An 8,966-nucleotide genomic window follows, 5' to 3' on the forward strand; every position below is an offset into this window, starting at 1 on the left:
TTCCAATATATGATAAAGGAAATAACACGCAGTTCATTTGGAAAGGAACAAACACACTATTTCTATCAGGAAAAAAATAAAGATTCATTTTTCTTTCTGTAAATATCGCAATGGATGAACTATGTTAGCAATGAATATTGCTAATAAATATTAGCAATGGTGGAAAATAGTCAGGGCAGCTAGGCAATTTTTTACACTATTTTTTTTTTACAATTTTTTTACACTTTAGACTCCTAAAGCATGTTCCAACCGCGGCACCCAGCTCAATATGTACATAGTTATATTATAATTTGCATTGTCTTTATATGTGTCTCTTCCATTCAACTATGCCTGATTCTTGGAGACTGCCTAGACAAGCCCCTGCAGTTTTCTCGGCAAGGTGCATTAACAGATTAACAGAGTTGGAAGGGACTTTGCAGGTCATCTAGTCCAACCCCCTGCCCAAGCAGGAGACCCTAGGATTTTTCAGAAATAGTTTGCTATTGCCTCCTCCCTGGGGATGAAGGGATTGGCCCAAGATCACCCAGCTGGTTTTGTGCCTAAAGTGGGGCTAGAACTCACCTCACTTTAAAATGTGCCTATTTCCAGTTTAGGAGGAGAGTAACATTGATTGATGGTGGTAAAATGTCAGGAATATGGTACCAATAGTATCATTTCTGACTAACAATCATTAAAAACCACAAGCATATATTTAATAAAATCTGTTGAGTTGGAAAAGATGCTATCAGACTTCAGAGTTCACATAACAGCGCAGGAAGAAATAATATTGGAGATTTAGGTTGTGATGCTATCTTTATATTCTAGGGTGCATATATTTTCTTTCATCCAGATGCAACACTGGTGAAGAAATCCCAAAAGTGAGGGTGAAGTGTATTCTTGGTGTCCTTGCTGGGTATTCATTTAAAACTAACTTGAAGTAATTTATGGGATGGAAACCCCCCCCCCCCCACCTAGGACTTCCTCTAGGAGTTCTTGAGATAAACAGGAATGATTTGCTTTTTCATATCTAGAAATGCAAATGCTTGTGTTGGCAAAATGAAAAAAACAGAACAGTATTCCAAGTATCTTTTTGTTAAGTTTTGAAACAGAATGGTGTCTGATGTAGTCAAGCTTGCCTCCCTTATTCTGCCCCCATCATTCCCCACCCTCCTGTCCTGTTCCTTTTGAAGACACACACGATATAAGTAGGGAGGATTTTTTCCACTATTCCACTTTTGGAAAAGGATAGATTTAGCGGCTTCTGTTTATAAAGACTGAATAGCCAGTAAGGAAAGAGAAGACGAGTACGATCATGACCGGCCACAGATCCATGGCATTTCCCCGCATTTAATCCTGTTTAGTTGCACAAAACAGCTTTTTTTGCTACCAATTTCACCGATTAATAGGCCCTTGGCTTTGAGGCTGAAGAGCCATCAAGAAAGAAATGAATGTGTCTAGGAGGTAAGCCACCCTGGGTTTGTCATCTTAAAGCAGCAAGCAATTTCACTGTCATTTATCCTTTCCCCCTCTTTACAGCTGAGTTTTAGGGACTCTGATAAGGAGTTGTACAGAATTATTGCAAGCTTTGCCTTAATATCTGCGGTGCAAGAATAGGCTATGAACCATGGGGGTTTGAGAACACAGAAGCTGAAGGAATTGAGGGTGTGGGCTGGATTACCAGACTCTTTTGTTTGCATAAATTTTACCTAATAACAACTCCTGGAAGGCCAGAATTTGATGGAAATAGGAAAACAGAGTAAAAGGGTTTTTTTGTACTTTCATTTTTCTGGACCTGTTGTTTTAAATGGAAATGTACTTTACATTTATTGGCATGCAATATTTTATTTTGAAACCAAATGCCTATTATAGGTGATGTAAAAATTTCAAATTGTGAATGTGGGGTGCCCATATCCATTTAAACATTTGAGGAAAAGAGTGGATTGCCAGCGGATCTGGTTTTCAGATGCTCTTGCCGAGAAAGAAGTTGTACAAAGAAATTGAATGATATGCTATAGAGATAAGTGTGTTTAGGAATGCGGCATAGAACATTTCTCCTCCAGTGCATAATTGGACCTGCTGCATGCCATTAACAACTATAAATATTTTTTTAAAAATTATAAAGTCAATTGAATATTATTGCAGTACAAGAGTTATATCATGATTCTATCAGCTCAGTGTTTTCTTGGCAGTAAGACAGAATTAGTTTACCTTCTTTCAAGATATATATTTAGTTTCTCAGTACTTTATAATCTATCTGGTGAGTTCCTATCTATGTACTAAGTATGGCTCCATTATTAGGATGGCCAGGTTGGATAGATGATGCTATTGCTGTGATAAAACCAATGCAAGTCCATTATAAATAGCTATTCCAATCCTATTTCCAAAATAAGCAGAACTGCTCTTAAACCATTGTTCAAAATACATTAATCACCTAAACTCAAAGTGAAATTAATGAAAGATATTCATAAGATTTTTCTTCTTCTGTTGATTTCAATGGGACTTACGCTTTCAATTTCCTTGGCTTAATGGAGCAAGTAAGTTCAACCATATATTTAATGAGGCAACAGATATATTCAACAAGTTATAATGCATTGGGAGACATGATTTGTTTTTGTTGCTGTCTCTGCCTTTTTTTCTCTCTGTTCGTTAAATTAAAAAAGAAATGAATAGAGCAAGATTCAGACCACAATGTTAAATATGCTTATTTTCCTTCAAGTCTGACTGAATTTAGTGAGATTTATTTCCAGTCAAAATTCCATGTTTAGAACTGCTTGTATCCAGTAAGCCCATCAATTTTCTCAACAATTTGAAATTCAAATTAAATAGTGATCAGAGATCGAACAGTTAATTTTCCTGTAAAGCATCGATCCTCAAACTACGGCCCATGGGCCGGATACGGCCCACCAGTGCAAAGTATTTAGCCCGCAGAGGGGTGGGATTCCACCGCGCCCCTCACCATCGGCCTTAACTTCCAGTGAGCATCCACTCCAGCTGCAGTTCTGGTTAGTTATTTCACTGGTTGAGCTGCACTTCTGATCACACCGCTGCTGCCGAAGGATGCTGGGGAGGACCAGCTGACAGAGGGGTGATCTCACCTGTGCAGCCACGTCAGTGACGTGCGGTGAGCTTTATGGCTGGTGAGGCAGCTTTTTAGACTTGTGGACTTCAACTCCCAGAATTCTACAGCCAGGCATGCTCAGTTCCGATTTAAAGCGACAGCATTTTTCTCCCTTGCAAAATAAGTTTTCCCATTCTTTTTCTTCTCCCTCCCCCTCCTTCCTCCCTCTCTCCCTCCCTCCCCTCTCTCTCAAACAGACACACGCACACAGAGAAGTTGGATCCCTCTCTCACTCACTCACTCTCAAACAAACACAGAAGTTGGATTGGATATATTTTCCAAAGGCTTGAAAGTAGCTTCTCTGCCATACCCCCCTTCCCCTGCTGCCTTCCGATCGGAACCTTTGATTGCAAGTGAATCACATTGCCTTTTCAGTGAAGCTGGGCTTATATACTTTTATCCAGCTGTGTGTGTGTGTGTGTGTGTGTGTGTGTGTGTGTGTTTGAAAAGGCAAAGTGGCTCTGCATGCAATCAAACTTTTTAAATTCCTCCTCCCTCCCCACACACACACCTTTTCCAGCTGTTTCAGAGAGGATTTCAACTCTGCCCTCATGAAAGGCCAGAGCTCTGAGTCAGACTGAGCTAGTTGCTCCCAGAGAACTCTAAAAAGCCTCTAAAAATGCTCTCTACAGGAGGCGAGAGAACACGTGCCTCCTTTGCATACGTAATTTTTCGCTTTTTAACCCTTGCTTAACTCTTAAAAGGCGAAAAATAGCTTATGCACAAGAGGCCCCTAGTTCTCTGGCCTCCTCCTATAGTTAACACTAAGCACTGATCCAAGTCACTGTGACTTGGAATCTGGCAGCAACTACCTTGGCTTTAATTATTTTTTAAAAATTCTTTAAAATTCTTTCCTTTTCCTCATGACTGGTGAGGCCACGCCTCCCCTGCCTCTAGTGACTGCACGTCCCTGAGCCACGTGATCCAGGACCGGTGGATGAGTAGGGGAGGGGCTGCTGGCTTGAAAAGCAGCTCTGCTGCCAGCTTGTAAAGTAGTGCTTTAAAAGTCTTTGGAAACGCTTTAAAAACAGTCTTTCAGGATGTTTTTCATAGCCATATGATCCAGGACGGTGGGCGAGTAAGGGAGGGGCAAGTGTAGCAAGGACAAAGGCAAAATGGACTGCTAAATTGGCCATGCCCACCCAGTCACATGACCACCTAGCCACACCCACCCAGATGGTCCGCCCCCCCCCCAACAGTCTGAGGGACCGTGAATCGGCCCCGTTTAAAAAGTTTTGAGGGCCCCTGCTATAAAGCAATAATGTCTGCATTTTTTAAAAAAAAAGCCAACTGTAGTGCATATAGGAATCAAATATCTGACAAAGCCTTTGTGTTTTCCGACTGAAGATTGCCTGATGGTTTTTGTGGGTGTGTCTTTAAGATAAACCTGACTCCTGATAACTAGAGGCATACTAATCCTAAATCCTGTTCATTTTGATGTTCATCAAGCATCCTTTGGGAGAGATGATAGGGAAGGAAATTGCTAATCTCTGTGTTTTTCTTTTGGCAGGATTCATTGTCTTCGTGCTCATCGGCCTAAACCATCAGCATACCCTGGAGAGAACTGGCACAATTCTTTTCGCTGCAAACACTGGTGTGAAAATGAACAAACAACAGTCCGCGTACTCTATACCCTGATCGTCATGGTTATTCTCATTGCAGTCTGGGGAGTTTGGGCAAGGAAAGATTACTGAGCTTATTTAATGTTTTTTTTCCCCCTCTTGGAATTCAAAAACGTAAGACCCTGTTGAAGACAATAATAAATATAGCATTTTTAAGCAGTGATTTTTTTTTTCAATTGAGGAATGGAATTACTAATGGGTTTATATTACTTTTTCAACTTTCTTAAATGTAAGAAAAAACAATGTAAAGGTTTATTTTGATATACATAATACTAATGTATAAAACACTCTTAAATTAACTATAGCCATATTCACTGGAGAAGAGCCTGATGCTGGGAAAGATTGAGGGCAAAAGAAGGAGGGGACGACAGAGAATGAGGTGGCTGGATGGAGTTACCAAAGCAGTTGGCGTGAGCTTGAATGTACTCCAGAGGATGGTAGAGGATAGAAAGCAGAGGTGGGTTCCTACTGGTTTGGCCAAGTAGGTACTTGGCCTGCCACACCCCCGAGCCAGTTCTATCTTCGTCAGCGTCGTGATTTTCGATTCTGCACATGCACAGAACAATCTTCATTGCAGAAATTTAATTTTTTCCCCTTTTCTAACGTTGTACACACACAGACCTTTTTAGGTGGAAAGAGAGACCGCGGACACACAATTTTTTCCATGCCGAACCGGGAGTAATGCTGTCAGCAACCCACCCCTGACAGGAAGGCCTGGAGGACCATTGTCCCCAGGGTCGTGATGAGTCGGACACAACTTTGCAACTAACAAGAAGTCATATTCGAAAGAGTTTTGTCAATAAGTTGCTGATCTGGAGTTGTCTTTCAACATCATGAATGGCCTTGAATTTCGGACACCAAAATATGGACATGATCATTAGGAAAGAATTGAGGTGGTAGGTGGACTATGCAGGTGGTAGATCCAATTCAATATTTAGTAAAATGCATCCTGTATGTGCTTCACCGATTGTAAGTCTCATTGTACTCTGGGATTTAATTCTGAATTAACTAGACTATGCCCTCTACTCAGGCTAAATTCAGTAGTTAAAAAAAATGGGTCGATAACAACAATGCTATGTTCTTCCTCCCTAATAGAAAACTGGACAACTGGAATCTGAACCCCTATGTAGTGGTTTATATTATTTAATTTATAGCTAAATGTGTAGCAGGATTTCTAGCTCAGAAGACTGCGATCCAGTGATGTGAACTTTAACTCATGCAATTATTGGCCATGGTGACTAATGGCCCTCCTGATTAAAGAAAACAAAGTATTGTAGCCCACATTATCTGGAGGGCATTGAGAAGCAGAAAGATGCTGCAGTGACATATTTAGGTTCTTCAACTAATATGGGAAAGGAAAGGACTCCAGGAGTCCTGCCATTTACCTAACCATTGGCATTTAGAAAATTCTTGTCATTTCCCTTTTATCTGCAGCGTGAACGTAACACTTGCCCATAATACTGAAGGATTGGAAAGGTGAATTAATTAGCATTAGAAAAAAATGCCTGAGTTCCTGTGGTAAAGGTTATGTTTAAACATGTGATTATTGTAGTATTGTTTCTTTGCTAGAGGATCACCATTTATTGCCCAAGATTTATTCACAGAGGCTGAGAACACATGACATCAGACTTCTTAAATCTCATGACCTACTGAAAAAATTATGAATCTCATTATCCAGTTAATATGGTCAATATGCCTGCTGACTAAGGATCGTGAGAATTGTAGTGTAAGGTATCTGGAACATGACAAGTTAGGGGTGGTTATTAGACACCCATAAATACCAGGAAGAAAAGTTTAACATTGCTTTCCTAAAACCATACTACTGTAGAGTTGGAAGCAGAGGTGGTATTCAGCTGGTTTATACCGGTTCAAGCGAACTGGTCGCTCTGATGATCAGTTGCCTCCCCCACCTGCCCTGCTCTATCCTGCCCTTTATTTTCTGCTTTCTAGCTCATCTCAATCGCACAGCTCAGCTGATTCCCCTCCAGCTGTTTTACTTACCGTTGCTGACTTGGAAGGTAAGCAGCTGAGCTTCTAAATGCTCCATTTTCAGCGCTGTGTGCTTGCGCGAAGCACGCGTGCTCATTGAACCAGTTGTTAAACCGGAAGCAACCCACCCCTGGTTGGAAGGGCCAGCAATGATCCTGTAGCCCAGTATTTCTGAGCTTGTCATTTTTAAGATATGTAGACTTCAACTCCTAGAATTCTACACCTCTTAAAGTTGCCAAGTTGTGAAACACTGATATGGTCTAACCCAGGGATTGGCAAACTTAAACACTCAAAGAGCCATTTGGACCCGTTTCCGACAGAAAAAAAAACACTGGGAGCCACAAAGGTCCTAACCGGAAGCCCCCTGTTCAATTCTGGAGCTAACCAGAAGTTCAGTTCCCCCACCATAGTCTCCTCCTAGCACGGCGTACTTTTTCCTCTACCTGTCATAACCGAAAGCCCTATTAATTGTGGAGACAATTGGAAAACCCTCCCCTTGCCATAGTCTTCTCCTGGCACACTGTGCTTCTCCCCACCACCAGAAGCTCCTCTCAAAATTGTGGCGCCGACCGGTGACTGAGCCGCAGCAGAGGGAGGAAAGAACCATATGCAGCTCCAGGGCCGCAGTTTGCTGACCCCTGGTCTAACCCTCTGCAATACAAAGTATGCAGAAAAATGCCCAGCCTTTTATAAGCTTCCAAAAACAGAGAAGCCACCATCTCCGTAGGCACACACTTGTTCCATATTGTACAAATTTTACTGTTAGAAAGCTGTTTCTTATTTTTAAATGAAGTCTAGTTATCAGCAACCTGTACCTGATTTTTCTTACATTTTTATGGCCCTGGAAAGAGATTCTGATCATTGTCCCTATGATGCTAGCAATATAGTTCTTATTTTCTGGCAAGAAATAACAGAAAGCTGTGTCCAGCACATCTGGGAACATTGGATTGGGAAAGTTTGATTTAAAGTCTGTGTAGTTACTTAAAAGACTAATAATGGTGGGCTTTGTCAACCACAAGCTTTCCTTTAGAGTAGAAAGCTTAGCCTGAAATTTGTTTTTGCAGCTCCCCGCCCTCCAAACTTAGAATAACATCTGAGATCTCCAAAAGTTGTCATGATATTGTAGCTAATGGAGAAAATGGTTCTGTGGAGATTAATTAATTAAAAGTACTTAATTTAAATTTAAATGAAATCAAACTTAATTTGTAACTTGGCCTATGAAGTCAACTGTAATTCGTGGCCAACAAAATGGTTTGTACTTATGACCTCCAAGACTGTATAAATTGGAGAATATTAGCTGGGTTCCAGTTTTATTAATTTTTCACATTATTGAACCACTCATCTTCCTCAGAGAGGCTCTCTTGTTAACTTGACTTCCAAGGTATGCAGAGCCAAAAGAGGTATCCACCTTGTAGATGCTTCCAAAACTTGTCACCTCCTAAAACATCTAAAATTATGGGAATTTTTTACTTACTTTAACTCGCTAAACTGCTGCTTTGCTGCTGCTATAAACATCTTAAAGTGTGGTAGTTTAGAAACAAATATAATTGTGAAGGGATTTCTTTTGTGTGAGATTTTTATGCAGGGATTCCCTCAGATCTGAACATTATTTCAACAGCTCCCAATATAAAAAGGAAAAGCAAGGCTGCCTTACTTCATAATAGAAGCTGAAGATTTCTACTTATCTCTCAGGGTTTTTTACCAACACCCAAGCTGTACTATCACTGAAGTTTTCAAAAAGTTTTTTTTAAAAAAAAAAACCATCCAGGTTCAATTCATCTCTTAATGTATTCCACCACTAAGGGTAAAATTGACGAAGCATTCTCCCAGGGAACAACAAAGTTACAGCACATTGGTTTATGTTAACTGCACGCGAGCCATTTTTCATTTATGTTCAAAAAAGGATATGATTTAAACCTACCTGCTCGCCACCAGTTAACGTTACCAAAAATAGAAGCTTCATTTCAGCCAGCAAAACGAATGATATATTCCATGTGCCATTTATTTTGTCAGGGAATGAAAACAAATCTTTAATTTTCCATGATAAAAAATTCTTTTCTTCAACAAGCTTTTTCTTAAAAAAACCCTGTAAAACCAATCACACTTTTGCTATTTCATGTTGTCTAATCCTTCATAATAAAATATTGTAAATATAATCTTAATGCAGTAGTAAGTAAGTAGTAAGGTTACAACTACCAAGACACAAGTTCAAATCCACTACTGGAAAACTGGGTAATACACAATTTTATTTTGTGCTA

Source organism: Thamnophis sirtalis, unplaced genomic scaffold, assembly GCF_051295495.1.
Source record: "Thamnophis sirtalis isolate CommonGarterSnake01/CBP01778 unplaced genomic scaffold, rThaSir2_p1.2 scaffold_9, whole genome shotgun sequence".
Lineage (NCBI taxonomy): Eukaryota > Metazoa > Chordata > Lepidosauria > Squamata > Natricidae > Thamnophis > Thamnophis sirtalis.